The sequence below is a fragment of the Coptis chinensis genome, chromosome 8 (genome assembly GCF_015680905.1).
Source record: "Coptis chinensis isolate HL-2020 chromosome 8, ASM1568090v1, whole genome shotgun sequence".
NCBI lineage: Eukaryota > Viridiplantae > Streptophyta > Magnoliopsida > Ranunculales > Ranunculaceae > Coptis > Coptis chinensis.
In genome coordinates, this window is record NC_141463.1 from 90,972,425 (window position 1) to 90,989,716 (window position 17,292).

The 17,292-nt window shown below is 36.7% G+C and overlaps 1 long non-coding RNA gene and 1 pseudogene across 2 annotated transcripts; both read right to left on the minus strand.

Annotated features, from left to right (window-relative positions):
* Window positions 1-3,322: 3,322 nt before the first annotated feature.
* LOC147484270 (uncharacterized) lies at window positions 3,323-11,570 on the minus strand. Its single transcript, XR_015206315.1, has 2 exons — window positions 11,479-11,570; window positions 3,323-3,539 (listed from the first exon to the last, which is right to left on the minus strand). It is a non-coding gene; the product is annotated as an uncharacterized LOC147484270 (long non-coding RNA).
* On the minus strand, window positions 3,596-6,754 carry LOC147484271 (peptide chain release factor PrfB3, chloroplastic-like; annotated as a pseudogene). The gene is made up of 5 exons (XR_015203938.1): window positions 6,729-6,754; window positions 5,948-6,207; window positions 5,620-5,800; window positions 4,827-5,127; window positions 3,596-3,716 (listed from the first exon to the last, which is right to left on the minus strand). The product of XR_015203938.1 is annotated as a peptide chain release factor PrfB3, chloroplastic-like (transcript).
* Window positions 11,571-17,292: the final 5,722 nt, after the last annotated feature.

A 17,292-nucleotide genomic window follows, 5' to 3' on the forward strand; every position in this document is an offset into this window, starting at 1 on the left:
ATCCAACTCTACAATTCATCCTGTATTGACCTAAAGGATCTACATCGAATATATAGAGAACGATATCTATATATTTTACCAGAAACAAAATAAATCTATTCCTTACATTTGACGCAATCAGTTTACAAAAATCAATAAAAACAAACGAAATCCTAACAAGCAATTATGGACTCATACTGAGCACCGCAAGGGACGAGGAGACACATACCTGGCGTCGATTGGACAGATTTCATCAAAAGTGCATGTATCTAAGCTGAAAATACCTTTATCCTGACCTGTGAAGAAGCGATACGGATCCAAATTGTCATCGGAAAAGTAAATGCAGTTCCTTCTACATCCAGGAAAATCAGATGCAACAACAGAGACAGAATTAAACGGGTGAAAATACCTTAGTACTTTCAGTAAGTCATTGGAAGGTTCCACCAAATAATACTTCACAGAAAAGAGGTTACAAACGTCAGTTGTTGATATAACTAAAGAGGCAGTAGGCGCAGGAAGACCATCAGCATCAGAATCATCATCAAGTCCCTTGACTACATCAACCCCTCCTTCACATTTCCTTACACGAATAAGACTCCGATCAACACAATATCAAAAGTTCTTTCTAATTCAACGTTTCTTGATTCAATTCAAGAAAGAATACGCCCAATGAAGACTATCAAAGACTTCCAGCTCAATCCTGAAACGTTTGACCAAACAAACGCAGGTAACTTCTTTCTCTCTCATTTTTGCTTTTTTTTTATAATCTGCTTTCGTATATGCTTTTTTGGTGACCTAAATTAGGCTTTTTATCTTCTTAGGTTTTAGGAATTTTTGGTTATGGGTTTATGGTGATCAAATGTGTCACAGAGGAGAGTTATTCAAATTTGAGTTACTGGGTGGGATTAGATACTGATTAGATAGGTTCACATGTGGTTTATGGTATATGATTAGTTGTCTTTACTAAATTCATGTAGTATTACTGGCATGATCAAACGGGTGATGTTGGCACTGATCATCACTATTTCCATTCGGATACGGATTGCTGTTACTTTAATTAAAAAATGTAGATTTTTTTTTTTATAATTGTCTTATGCTCGTAATGCTCTGGCTCTGACTGCTCGACCTGACACTAGGTTCGTTGACTCGTTGCCCCAAACAAGTAAACCTGCTCCACTCTGTTGCTATCGCTGCGGCCAAGCTTTAACGAAGTCATAGTAAAGAACTCGTCTCCCCAAGATCTAAGTGCATCCATGGTGGAATCAGGATAACACAAATCTGGTCTGAAAGCCAGGGGACCAAGTAGGTTGCTTAGAGGAACACACTAAGCTATTGTCCAATGAGCTGCAATTCCAGATAGTTCTTTTATCATTGCCAATTAGGGCTGGGTTGAAAATTCACTTTAATGTTGTCTGTTTTTTCTCAATTTACTTTCCATTTCTTGTTGTTTACTGCTTGCTTTTTCTTACAGGATGATGCTGTGCATCCACTATTACGAGGACCAAATGACATTCTCATATCTATTGTTGTCTGCCTCTAAAGGACTTTCTAAGATTTGGGTCTGTTTCCAAACCAGTTAGTTCTCTCTTTATTGATCCCGTGTTTCCATACGTGTCCTTGCAAAGGCTTCCGTGGGTTTTATTCCCACTTTCTCAAAGCTACTCAAGGATAGTAAACTTTCAAAGTTTTTCAAACAGCAAGATGTACCATCTGAACTTGCCTACACCTAAGGATGGCTTTTGTGGTGGTTCGCCATATGGAATTGCGATTTTGTTCCACGACAAATCATGCGAGTTGGTGGATCCTTTCAGGAGAATCTGTCATTTTCTCCACCGCTGGAAACACTTGTGGAAGTTACAGACGAAGGTGGACATTTTGATTACGATAAGCTGAGGAAGGTTGTCTTACTCAGTATTGAAGATGTGGATCGTGTGTAGGGACGGAGTCAGGATTCTAAGCAAGAGGGTGCGAGATTATGTGGACACCCACCCCACCCAAATATAAATATATATATACAGCCCGGCTCTTAAAATGACCTTAAATAAGGACCAAATCTAAACAACCACAATTTCACTTACAAAATAATTTAAAACCTAGTCTTTTATGCACATAATCTACTAACCATAAAGAACTTTAAATCTTTAGTTTTATATACAGCCATTTAAAACCATTTAAAACCTTAAATCTTTTGTGCATATGATCTACTAACCATTTAAAACCTAATATTTTGTTTTATATATAGCCCGGCTCCTAAAAGGACCTTAAATAAGAACCAAATCTAAAACAACCACAACTTCACCTACAAAATGATTTAAAATCTAATCTTTTGTACATATGATCTACTAACCATAAAGAACATCTTTACAAAAATTTAACATTCAATACTTTTTTGTTAGAAGGTCTAAACAATAAAGATCAACAAAATTATGTATTTATTTCAATTCACAAAACTAGAATGCGTTGACTACTAAGAATTGAATATGGACTGACGAAGTTAACTACTTTTACTTAAACTATTAATTGATACTACTATGTCTATATATATTTACATAATTTAGTCCACAAATCTACAACAATTCAACAAATTGTTAACTTTCTATAATCCTATAAGTCTATATAACTCTATACTACTATCATGTGGAGAAAAATATAAAAGATTAACATTGAAAGTAAAAAAATTACCTCGTTTTTGTTTTTTTTTTTGTTTTTTTTTTATGTGGAAATTTTATTGATAATGATAACGAGTTTTACAAATAATTAGGACAAGCATACAACAAGATACACCTCACGTCCTTTCTAAATTTGTTTTTTGTTTTTTGTTTTTTGTTTTTTATTTTTTGTTTTTTGTTTTTGGATTGAGGTCTGACGCTTGTTTAAGAATTGAGAGTGAAAAAAATGAGAGGTGATTAGAATTATACAAACTGACTTATTGGGCTTTGGGACTTTGGCTATTTGTTTTAGTCTCATTAGCCCATCAAACATTCAAAGACACATTTGTCCATCTTTAATGGTTTTGGACTCAAAATAAATGATAAATGATAATTTTGTAAGAACAAAAAAAGAAGTAAAAAAAACGTTAGTTTATTGGAATGTTTTTTATTAGTTTTGTTTTAATACTATTTTTTGTGTTAATTATATTCTTACTATAGTTGTGAAAATTTTGGGGGTGCGGTAGTGGAAGTTTGCTAAAAAAAATGCGGGGTGCGGGTGACACGTTCTGGACCAAATCTATGACAAAGCCCGCATTAATTGCTTTTCATGGGACGATGTGATTTTTTATTGTCTTGTGGTGTTTTGCTAGCGGGGACGATTAGTGAGATGGTACCGTTTGGAATTTTACTGTCACTAATGTCGGTCTTGTTGGCGTTGAGTATATGAAGCCTCCAGAAGATGTACAAGATGGAGAGTTATTCAAATTTGTACAAAACTAAAATGTGAAAACAAATAGAATACACAACTACAAAAGATGCCGACTCCCTGTGTAGCTCAACGCCACCTCTCAGTGTAGCAGTACCTCGCAAGATACAAAAGTATAATACTAGTAAAAGGTACCACGGGTCCTGCATAACAACAGAAAAGGTGAACGATTAACAAACTATCTATGACGTGAAATTACCACCACCAAGCAACTATTAATAATTACTTACCTTCCTAAACAGATAGAAAAGCAACACTGAGAGAAAAACAAAGCAAAAACATGTACAAGAGGCGTGGGATCCAACGGTCGAACAAATCCCCTGTCATATGAATAGTATTAATACAATCCAAATGAAACACACTCAAAAAATAAAAAATAAAAAGTACTTTGGAAGGAGTGGGTAGTGTACTAGTTATAAAGTTCCAAAGACATATAGTATACAACTAAAGCCGCACTTGGAACCATAAGAGCTTTCATTCACAACTCCTGAATGTATACTCACATTTTAACAACAACCACCTCCCCCTCCCCCACACAACATGTAAAAGAAAACAATGACATTACATAGTGATAGAGCGCATGGATTTATATCAACTTTGATGGCACATCTAGGAGAGACATTAGCTCTAGAGTAACTTCATAACAACTCATGAGTAAGTTGTCTTGAATATCTCTGCCCGCTTATTCATGGTATCTCTAGCAATGAATAAAGAATAATAAATTTCAATAGATTTATTTAACAAAAAATTGCGAATATAGAGAGAGAGAATGCAGAATAATTCTACACCAAATAAAACAAATATTGAGAGAGAGAGAGAGAGAGGTGGCATTAGTTAGCACTTGGCACTGACTTGTGTATATGAATGGTTGGATACATTTGACGAGCTTTCAAATTTCCCGAAGATGGTTTCTATACAACCTTTACGGATTGCTTATTTCGTATAAGCAGCGTTTGTTTGTTTTTAAATTTTTTTTTTTACCCGCTTAATTAATTTAATTTTCTTATTCAAAATTTGACAAGACAATTATTAATCACTTCCTAGATTTCCCCATGTTAGGCAGGTTCTTCAATAAAAGTTTATAATCTGAGTGATGGACAACTGCAACATAATTTCATTAAAAAGTTATAGTACACAAATTAATGTTAGCAGACTCACTCTACTTTTTCTAATATGGAGTAGCTTAACTCTCCTTTTGATAACTATGTTCACATTCTCTTCGATAAGTTTTGTGTATCGCTCATGTGTAGAGCACGCGTGCATTTTGCTAGTGATTATAATGTAACTTACAAAATAAACCCAGGAGGATCACTAATAATATGAGTTTCAAATAGCTAATGGAGTACTGTCCCATGGGTGGTGATCTGACATTTTAAACACATTCTAACGAGAGCCGAAATCAATGTTTATAAATCTGGAATTAAAAGTACCAGCTGGCTTCTCAGACTCTGCCAGTTGCCAGTCTAGAACTGATATGAGCTCCAATAAGAGGCTCAATGTTACCATCCATAACAGAATTCAAGTCAGGTAGCTGGATGCCAGTTTTTACATCTTGAACTAACTTGTGAGGGTGAAAAATGTACTTCCGGGACTCCTGCCGTGAAACATCAACAATAGCATTTATCTTGATGTTCTTTACATGAGACACACCTTGCTCCTTTGCAATCACAAGCAGTTTGGCTTTCAAACGGTTAAGGGCTTTGGTCTTATTTGCAAAGCGGCTCCTTTCACCTGCACACAAAGTATGTTACATGTATTCTTATTTTTTTCATGGTGAGGAAAAAAGATTACTGAAATGAGGAAAAAGTTGTCAGCAGGCCGGAGATGCCTCTTGAAACAATCAAGAAAGGGCACTCCCCATAGTCATATGTGCAGTACTTAAGATAAAGTATTTGAACATGTCATTGCAGAAAAAATAATTTTCAGTCAAATAACCACACTGATGGATGTACAGTAGTTGAAGTGGTCCAAGAAGCAAAGATTGAGAAGATTTCAATGTTCAGATTGTAACATAGTTGAGAAAACACAGTGGGAGTATTTTCTCCACATTACCACTGATTTTCATAATTTTATGCTCAATGCCTCAATCTTCTCTTACTTGTATTGGTCTCCCCAATCTTCTTAGTAGAGTCCACAAGTTTTAACTTGCATTACGCCTTAAAAAGTTTAAATGTGAAATCAACAGTCATTCTAGATTATAAGTTCAACAAGGCTGTCTAATACCTGAGGATTCGACACTGATGCCAGTAGGAATATGTCGAATGCTGATTGCAGGTTCACTTTGGCAAACAGATTGATCATCATCTTGCAAAGAGGATGAAATCACCAAATCCTCCTCATCTATTTGCAGATCAGAATCTTTTTGAAGGAACAGAGGAATAACGTCCACAAATGCCACTCTATCCTGCAAGGTTCTATCACTCTCAGCAAGAATTATCTTGATCTTAAAAACAAAATATTAACTATTTCAGGTGCAAATTCAACATTACAAGTTCAATATTATCAATTGTGATCACTTTGTTGTGAGAATGACAAGAACTGCCATACGCACCTCAAGGAGAATGGATTCATCACTTGATCTTTTGATCTTGCGGTGTGCACCCCTCTCCAGAGAGATAACCATAAGCATATTCCAATTCAAAATCAAGAGTTGCTGACTTGACACCACCATTTTCAGAAGGATATGTCTCAACAAGCCTTCCTTTGTAACCTTGCTTTTCAGCCCATTTAAGGTACATGCTTAAAATTCTTTCAGCCCATACCTGGAATCGGCAGCATATCAGAATAGTACGTATAAGGGAGTGTACGACACTGTCGACTTAACAAATGAAAATTTTGTGAATGGAACAATATCAAACTCCAACTAGGTTAATGATACAGTTCATACAATATGGGCTGGCTTCAGATGATAAAAATTCAAGTGGATTTTTCTGCAGTAAAGAGTAGTATTTGTTTGTTCTCAAGAAACCATGAACTAAATTACGGAGCAAAGACAAGCTTGAAATATTTCCTCCAAATGAAATGAACAGTTCTTGAACCAGACTTAGTTAACCAAATAAATTGAATTTCCCGAGTCTTAGTGTTTCCAAAATCGGTATTTATGAGGATTCCTACAAGCATGAACACACATTAAGGAGCAATTTTAAAGTTCAAAAGCATAAACTTGAAGGTCGGAAAATGCTGGTCATAACAGATTATGCATGTAAAGGTTATGCATTTAAAGGAGAGGGATGCAGCTGCGTATTACTTTGATCTCTACTGGAATGTGACATTCAATAGGCGGTAAGAATTTCAAAGAATTTAGTGTGTGTTTCACTAACTAACTAACTAACAGGACTGAGGATAAGAAGTACTCCATCTTTACCGTTGCCATTATACAAAAAACAGCTCTCCCCTGCTTTGTCTGTTGATAAGACTTGAGACTTATCAGGTGTTTTTCGGACCATAAAAACTTATCTACACAAATACGTCATCAATCTCGATATTTTGGCCGTCTGTGTGTCGAAATATGCGTTTTGGAAGCTGAAATTTTGAGGTCCGCCTTAAAACTAGGGCTGTCAGTTGGCCGGGACAAGCCCCAAGCCCAATTGAATCCGAACCAATAGGATAAGGACTTAGACTTTAAATTTATTCTGATAAGATTATTGGGCCAGGTCTGGACATACCTATATCCGATCTGATAATGGCCCGACCCGAAATCTATAATAGTTTATGTGTTTTATATTTAATATTACTAATATCTTGCATGGCGATGGGAGAGTGGCCGAGGCTGCGGTGGTGAGAAAGAAAGTTGAGTGAAAGAAAGGGTATTGGGGCTAAGAAAAAATAAAGAGAAAATTGAGGGACGAATAAAACGTAAACTAACCAACTTGGTTTTGTCCAAGATATCCCCATTCTCTATTTAAGATCGTTAGATTCCACTCACTTGATTAATATATCTATTATATTTACTGAAAGTTGATATAAAAAATTGGAAGCCATATTAGTTAGTATTGTGCCTGCCACACAAGAGTTGTGGGTTCCATTCTTGTCATTTACAAATTTGAGTTGTGGGTTCCATTTTTGTCATTTACAAATTTGATTAAATTTTAGACAAAAATAACAATTCCCATGTATTGCTAACAGATCTAGGCTTGGCCCAAATCCAAACTTTCCCAATAGGACTTAGGCTAGGTTTTGACTCAAAATATCAAATATAATTTGGGCCGGGCCTGGACCTAGGTGTGACCTGTTCAGGTCCGGCCCGTTGACAGCCCTACTTAAAACCACACATAAACCCTCTCTGTCTGTCTTCCGTTGTCCCTCTCAAATATTTTGAAGCCAATATCATCTTGCCTAGTTCTCTCCCTCTTTAAGATACGTGCCGCTAGTACATCTGGCTCCGGGAAAAAGAGTGGCAGAGCTGCACAGGGAGCTGATAGTGATCAAGCTGCTGTAAATATCCATGGTGTATGTGTTTTGAAGTCATCAGGAGTACTATGAACAGGTCTTGATCAGCTTTGTGTTTTGGAGGCGTGTGGGTCTTGACTCTTGAGGAAAGGTGATGGCAAATTATTGGCAATTCATAACTATTTGACATACGAGATGTTTGTAAACAAGAAGTTTGAAAAGAGAAATTATTTTTGAGCAAGCAACTGACAACGTTCCTCATTTTCAAATACCCGTTTCTATTCTTCTCGAGGAAGTAAGAATCTCTTATATTTATGTGTATGTGTGTATCCTTAACACCTTAATCCTTCATAGTTTTTAGGGTGCAGCTCAAGGCCTCAAGAGAACCATACCCAAATGTCAATTTTCTGAACCTTAAAACTTAATAACTATCAAACTGATCACTAAGCTACAGTATACAACTGTACATAGTCATCAAAGCGCCCCAACAACTAAGCACACCACGTAAATTAGCATTAACAGTAACAATAACGTCAACACTAACATTCTTATTTCGTACAAAACTACAAAACATTAACATTCTCTGAAAAACATGCTGATAAAGTTTCAAAATATCATGACGCCACGTAAGATGCTTCTGTCCAGTGAACTTCTGTTCCATTTTCTTCATCATTTACAAAAGTATATTAGCTTTCATAATCCATACAAATTTACAATGATAACATCCAAAGGAAAGTATCGGTTACAAGGCTTGAAAACAAACTACTGCCTAACCACGAGATTCAACTGGCAAAAAGATTATATATAGAAGCCTTGTAATAGTGGCTAGCCAAAAGAATAGTTCTTCACTTATTAAATAAAGATGAATGACCTAGAGGGACTCTGTGAACTGAGGAGCCTGCATATCAAGCTCTTGTCTCATGATACAGCTCGTAAACCAATCACTACTAAAAGTCCATATCCCTTTTTTTGCTGCTAACATTGCCTCCTCCATGTCCTCTTCACATGCAACAAAGATTGTTCTCAATGGTTCACGCACTTTGCCCAGTGTTCGGATAACCTACAAACAAGCAGCAGTTAAGCTACATTAATCGCTGCTCTGTGCAGGAGAAATATAAACAGTAACCATTCTTTCAGTGATTATGTTTCACTAGAGCTAATCGAATTGATAATTTTGACAAGAGTGAAATTGAGGAGTGACAGTGAATATATTGGTAATAACATTTTCTATTATATTTTGGCACCTTGGAACTTCCCATTTTCCCAAACAGGGGTGACTCAGTACTTGAATGGCATACATGCATATGAAGTCAATAAACACTCCTCACTTCCTGAGTTCTCTGCTACAGTCTTATATATTTTACACATTCAGGTCCAACTTATTTTGGACACATCCACTCTAAAGTAGCCCTCAAAGAATCTGATTATGCATTGATCTGTTCCTTATTCTTATGAACTATACTACTCCCAAGTGACCCCTTCTTAAATTATAGTCCAAAATTCGATACACATGAACTCGAACTGTCAAGAAGTGTATCCTTTATGTTCATGGTAAGTTGGTAACACTAGACCACTAGTCACACCTCCATGACTCCATCACGCATTTCAACATATCAGCAAGGAGCTTAATTCTTTCCAGTAACACAACAAAGTTACAAACGAGTTCTTAACTATATAGAAAATGTACTTAAAGCACTGGAAACCACAACGTAGTACAGAAATGCTCTTGAAGCGGCTATTGTAGGCCAGATAGACGCAGAAAATGCGTAGGCCATATTCTCAGTTCAAAGGGTCATTGAATATAGTTTCCAAGATATCAAAGAACTAATATGATAGTTGTTAATGTAATTAAGTTTGGTATTAGGAATGAAGATAAGTGTACTGTGATAGAATTTGTGAAAGTGAAAATAGTAAAACGAACTCTGGTTTTTTGGCACCACGGGCCAAATTAACGTTCCGCGGTACCAAGAGGGGGCAACTGTTATGGCCTTATTTAGGCCTATGAGGCCCGTAGGTCCGAAAGATGAGGCCAATAGGTCAGCAGTATAAAAAGAATAAGTCGAGTGGATAGAGGGGAGGAAAAAGAGATAGAGATTTTTTAGGCCGTAACACTGTCCTTTTCAGTATATGCCCCATTCTATCGGTTTGTAGTATATTTGCTTGTTACTTTTAGTTTAATATCTATTGTTTGAATGAACCAGCTGGTGGATTATTCAGATGGACACTTGCTTATCGACTTTAATTATTCAGTTATAGATGTTAGGAAGATGGTTGTTACGTGTATGGCCGTATATCTGAAAGGGTTTGTCCAACAATGTGTTGGTTTATGACTTTGTTGATTGACTGATTAGTAAGGGTTGGAGATGAAATGGATTGATACATTTTAACATAGTTTCCTTTTAGTGTATAGAGTTTCCTGGTTGGCTTGATTAAATGAGAGAAATAGCATCTGCTGGATGAACAAAGATGAAGAAGAAGATTAGAAGAAGTGGTTCCTTAAAAGAATCACTAAAAGTGAAACCATGATATTTATGGTTTCTTACACTTTCAGTTCCATTAATGTGGCAAGAACTAACTGAAGCCGGGCATCAGCGAAAGTTGAAAAATAAAATCGTCATCATATCCCTGGTAGAATTAGAAATGGGTGTACTTTACTAAACGCACCCTTACATGTTCAAAAGAGACTACTTATATTGAAAGGCATATTAAGTTAAATACTTCATTAATGTTTGTTTCACTTATATTGAAAGGCATATTAAGTTCACTTCCTGAGTTCTCTGCTAACAAGTAACAACCAGAGAAAATAAGAGTTGCCAGATAAAAAATGTCAACAGTCACATCATCAATTTCAAAACCCTGTAGCAGATTTTCTTATTGTCGTCCCTGTCAGTCTCTAAGAGAAGAACAGACATAAATATCAATTTTGCAATAAAGACAAATATGAACCAAACCACAGTATGTGAAAGGACATCAAGAAAAATCAGAAAACAATTTCAAGAGGGAATTGGCATGAGACTGTCTTACCCAGCTAATGTGTAATAAACACATCTATCCCAGAAGAACCTTTCAGCATACAACCTCTCCTAGCAGACTCCCTTACGATATGGTAATTTACCTGAGAAAAACAAACTTTCGCTGTTTACACCAAAATTAATAAATAACAACAACACAGTCTATCAGTAGAACTTTTACTAACCTCCTGTAAACATCCTTTGCATCCTCCCTCAGTGAAGGGCATTGCCAAAACTCATCACCGCTGTCACTCAACTTTTCCTTTCCATCTCAAAATTAGGGTTAGCAGAGAACTCAGATTTTATGACGTTTTCTCATAAAATGTTTAAAAAATTGTGCACCAAACAATGAAGCTTTTTACTTCAAGCAAAATATACAAAAGATCCCGGGGGCATATACACACCGGTCCAAAATCTAGTACAAGACTAAAGTAAACTGCAAAACTAAACAGTCTACAAAACTAAAATGTGAAAACAAATAGAATACACAACTACAAAAGATGCCGACTCCCTGTGTAGCTCAACGCCACCTCTCAATGTAGCAGTACCTCGCAAGATACAAAAGTATAATACTAGTAAAAGGTACCACGGGGTCCTGCATAACAACAGAAAAGGTGAACGATTAACAAACTATCTATGACGTGAAATTACCACCACCAAGCAACTATTAATAATTACTTACCTTCCTAAACAGATAGAAAAGCAACGCTGAGAGAAAAACAAAGCAGCAAACATGTACAGTAGACGTGGGATCCAACGGTCGAACAAATCCCCTGTCATATGAATAGTATTAATACAATTCAAATGAAACACACTCAAAAAACAAAAAATAAAAAGTACTTTGGAAGGAGTGGGTAGTGTACTAGTTATAAAGTTCCAAACACATAGTATACAACTAAAGCCGCACTTGGAACCATAAGAGCTTTCATTCATAACTCCTGAATGTATACTCACATTTTAACAACAACCACCTCCCCCCTCCCCCCACACAACATGTAAAAGAAAACAATGACATTACATAGTGATAGAGCGCATGGATTTATATCAACTTTGATGGCACATCTAGGAGAGACATTAGCTCTAGAGTAACTTCATAACAACTCATGAGTAAGTTGTCTTGAATATATCTGCCCGGTATAAAAGCTAATTGGCCCCATGAGTAAGTTGTCTTGAATATATCTGCCCGGTATAAAAGCTGATTGGCAATCTCCAATCAAGTTGGAGATGATAGGTTTCAATCTGTTAGTTAGAACCTTGGATATGCATTTATATACAACATTACAACATACTATAGGCCTAAACGCCTCAACTTTAGATGCTTTGGAGTTCTTAGGAACTAAACAGAGAAAAGTAGAGTTGACGCTTACATGTTTGTTCATTTTGGCCCCAACCATTACCTGGTATCATGAGTGCTCCAAACAAGTTATCATCTATTATCTTTTAGCACTATGTATTAACTGGAGTTCAAGGCTCCTCAATAAGTCTGTATCCATTTTCCATCTTAATTTCATCTCTTATTACACCATAGATACTAGCAAAAACAGGAAGAAGAACCTTCAGTACGTACCAAATTGGTATCAGGGTTTAGGGATGGACAAGCGTGACCAAGCCATGGAGGCATGGAGAAGCTCTCAACTGGCCAATTGGATCTCATGAACCGAATGATTGAAATGTTTGAAAAACTCAATATTCGTATGGATAAATGTATGTTCAACCTGGAGAAACTTCCCAATTACCAGCTCGAGTTTCCATTGGGCGGAATGGTGGGAATGGTGATTCCCAATACACTGGGACAAACAATTCATATGCGCCCTAAGCTTGGAAGAACGTGTCACTAACCACTTTCCATTTTGAGGACCCTGCTCAAATGTGGTACCAAATTTTGAAGGAGGAAATGACGGTCATAACATGGGAAGAATCCGAACTAGCCATGTTTACTTGCTATGGTCCCAATCCATTTAGTGACTTTTTTGGCGACCTGGCTAAATTATAGCAAGTTGGCTCTGTACGAGAATATCAAGCCCAGTTTGAGCAATTGCTTGCGAAGGTTGGGCATCTTCCACAGGAACGACAAGTGAGTTGCTTTATTAGTGAGTTTCGTCCTTTGATTAGAACCGATGTTTAGGCTGCAAGATCGAACTCATTATCTGCAGCAATTGGGTTGGCCCGTTTGTATGAAGCATGAGATTTATCACAGCTGCGATCGGTACCAGCTGGGGAATCGGCACTCAATGGTCATGTAAACTTGGTCCCATTCTGTGGGATTTCACCAAGTTACAAATGAAGTTCAAGGTAGCAGAAAAAGAGGTAATCTTGCAAGGTGTATCTCCTCCATATGATAAGCTACTTGGAGACTTACGGTTTTGCCGTGAAGCAAAGAACTGCCAAGAAGGAGTATTGCTTCAATTATACTCACTTGGAGCTCCAGTTCCTAAGCTTTAGGCTGGATATCAACCTCCACAATTGCAGCAGATTCTGAATGCATTCCAGGATGTATTTGAATAACCAAAAGGCTTACCACCACCACGAAACCCAGATCACAAAATTCCTTTGATGGCAGGGAGTGAACCAGTATGCGTCAGGTCTTATTGTTATTCACAATATCAGAAATAGAGAGGCTTGTGGCCTAAATGCTCTCTACAGGTGCGATCAAAACTAGTAATAGTCCTTATTCTTCACCAGTTATTTTGGTTATAAAACATGATGGGTCGTGGTGCATGTGTGTCGACTATCGTGCTTTAAACAAGCTCACAATCAAGGATCGCTTTCCTATACCGGTCATTGATGAATTATTAGATGAGCTACATGGTGCAAAGATATTTACAAAGCTTGATCTCCGAAGCAATTATTATCAAATTCGAGTGGTAGCTGATGACACATCAAAGACTGCCTTTCGGACACATCATGGTCATTACAAATTCTTAGTAATGCCATTCGAACACATCATGGTCATTACGAATTCTTAGTAATGCCATTCGGACACATCATGGTCATTACAAATTCTTAGTAATGCCATTCGGACACATCATGATCATTACAAATTCCCTATAGCATTTTCCAGTCATGCATTACAGGGAAAGAATTTATTGTTGGCTGACTTATGAGAAGGAGATATTAGCATTGGTATTGGCTGTGCAAAAGTGACGTCCATACTTGTTAGGGAGACGGTTCGTGGTTCGTACCAATCAACATAGCTTGAAATATTTGTGGTCCCAAAGAATTATTAATGTAGCTCAGCAACGATGGCTGTACAAACTGATGGGATTTGATTTTGTTATTGAATATAAAAAGGGAACGGAAAATACAGTGGCAGATGCTCTTTCTAGAAGAAATGGTTCTGGACAAAATGAAGGGAAAAGGGTGAACTTGCAGCAATTACTCATCCAGTTCCTAACTGGTTAGAAGCTACAAAAGAGGAAGTACATTCTGATTCAGTATTGCAAAACCTCATTCAACGCAACAATGACGAAGCAGTGGGGCCATGGAAATTCCAAGATGGAGTTATCTTTTTTAAAAAAGAGAATTTATCTACCTGAAAATTCTTCTTTAATTAAAGATATCCTAGAACAGTTTCACAACAGTACCCATGAAGGCTATCAATAAACTCTTCAAAGAGTTCTGAGCTACTTTTTACTGGAAAGGAATGAGAAGACATATGCGGCAATTCATTGCTGCATGTGTTGTTTGTCAATGGCACAAATCAGAACAACTTCCTCCTGCGTGGTTGCTTCAACCACTTCCTATTCCAAGTCGGGTATGGAAGGACATCTCTATGGATTTCATTAATGGTCTGCCTATTTATAATGGGAAACTACTATTCTAGTAGTTGTTGATAGGCTGTCCAAATATGCACACTTCCTCCCTTTGTCACATCTGTGTACACGGCAATTGGCATTGCACGAGTTTTCTTTGATAATATTTTCAAGCTGCATGGTACGCCACGGACAGTTGTGTGTGATAGGGATCCGAGATTCACAAGTAGCTTTTGGTCAGAGTTATTTAAACTGAATGGAACTGATTTTTATTATAGTTCCGCGTACCACCCTAAAACTTATGGCCAAAGTGGAGTGGTGAACCGAACGGTAGAGATGTGTTTCCTATGCTTCACAGGTTCTCAGCCTCGCGAATGGATTAAGTGGTTATCATGGGCTGAGTATTGCTATAATACTAGTTGGCATTCGGCTATTAAAACTAATCCTTTCCAAGTTGTTTATGGACGACCACCACCCACTTTACTATCATACATTTTGGGAATGACTGTTGTTGATTCTGTGGAAAGACAACTGATAAATCGAGATCAGATCATTAAAGATTTGCAGACTACTCTCAAGGAAGCCCAATCCCACATGGAAATGGTTTATGATTGTCACCATATAAATGGAGAGTTTGCAAAAGGAGACTGGGTTAACCTAAAGCTTCAACCATATCGTCAAACTTCATTATCCATGCGGAAAAATCTCAAACTTTCTCCCAAGTACTACGGGCCTTTCAAAGTTTTGAAAAAAATAGGAGCAGTTGCTTACTTTTCTTACAAGTTGGAACTTCTGACAGGGACCCGAATTCAGCCAGTGTTCCATGTTTCCTTGCTGAAGAAAAAAATTGGGGAAAATATTTCTATCCAAATTGAACTTCCTATTGCACAAAGTCCTGCAGAAACTCTTTACCCCAAGCCACAAGCAATTTTGGATTATCAAGTGTGCAAGAAGAAAAAGGAGATTCTCATTCATCTATTATCTTTTAGCACTCTGTGTTAACTGGAGGTCAAGGCTCCTCTATCCATTTTCAATCTTAATTTCTCTTATTACACCATAGGTACTAGCAAAAACAGGACGAACAACCCTCAGTACGTACCAATTCTTGAATTATAATTAGATTATGTTTACAAATAATGCCTCCAAGGAGAAAGACGTATCAAACCTAACCATAATAAGCCCATAAGATAGGCTAAATACCGATTACAAAGGTTTCAAATACAAAATCTCCAACTCACTTTTTGTTGTCGTAATTAGTGTGCATCTTTTTATCAAGTAAAACAAAATATATAAGATAATCATAATGAAATAGTGGAGATTAGTTTCTTACCACACAAAAGAACCCAGCAATCGTCCGACGTCAGAAAAAGATCGGCCTAGCCAAACCGTGTGAACCTGTCAGAAAATGAGGTTTTAGTCTATCATCAACAAGTCTAAGACACAATAACAATAAACATAATCATTAAAAAGAAAGCATCACAAGAAACAAAAACAAAATAATCTCTTACAACTTTAGAAAACATATTGATGAGCTATCATCCATTCAAGCCAGTAACAAAGCCGGGGGGAGGGGGTTGAGCATACACCCTGGCTAACCCTGGAATAAGAATTCTCACTATTTGTTTTGATTGATCAAACATAAGTCATAACTCGGTTTATGTTCTAGAACTTTGGAACTTCTAACATAGCAACATGTGAACACCTTTCAGACTTTGACAAGTGACGACATTTATTTCGTTGTCGTAGTGTTCAGGCCCAAATGCTCAATGACTGTGTGCTCATCAAAAATCAAACACCTATAATATTGAGCAGTTCAGAATGCCCACATTGAAACACATCAGCAGAGGGTTTTACTCTTATGTGGACACCTCAGCAGAGGGTTTTACTCCTATGTTGCTGCTATAAACATAGAGCTGGTGAACGATATTTATAGATAGGAAAAAATGCATCGTCTAAGCATGTTTTTGTAGTATTTATTGTTTCATATTCTGTTGGGGGATGTTGAGGCTATTAGATAAATGTCGATTCTGTTTGCTCGAGTTACAGGGACACTTCCCACCATTAGTCCTCCTTTATGTTCTATAACTTTAGACTGTTGTTACATCTAGCCTGAGCACTACTATAAATTATACTACATCTTTTACAATTAGTAGCTTAAAATCGAATCAAGGTTTCTTCATTCTCTTAGAACTTTTATTTTCATAAAGTTTATCGATTGATTTATTTTACTAATTTGTAATGTTTAAAAAAAGGAAATTAATTTGTGTCAAGCATGCCCCCATTTAACTTTTTAATCTCTTCCTGATCTTGAAATATCTTTCAAGTGCAATAATGGAAATTTGGAATAACAATTGTACAAGAACGGCATATTCAAATCACTATGAGATTGTAAGTCTTTTAGTAACATGTTCTTTGTATATATATGACTGTCTTGGGGTTTCTTCCACCGTTTTTACAAATCAATTATTTAATCGTCCAAGTATCAACGACTCTATTAACTTCTGCGGTTGTAGGATTTTTGGTTGTAGTTTATTATAAGTTGTGAATATTACCATCATCAGATGATGATGAATTTGAAGCTCTGAATAAAGCATAATAGGATAACTAAACTTTACCTCGTTTTTCCTTTCTTTTTCATTAGAAAGATCATCTTGAATGGCTTTGTCAGTGAAAAAAAATGAAATAAGCTAATTATATTCTGTTTTTCAGGAGCTGAGTTCCAGATATGATTTGCTTATGCTCTA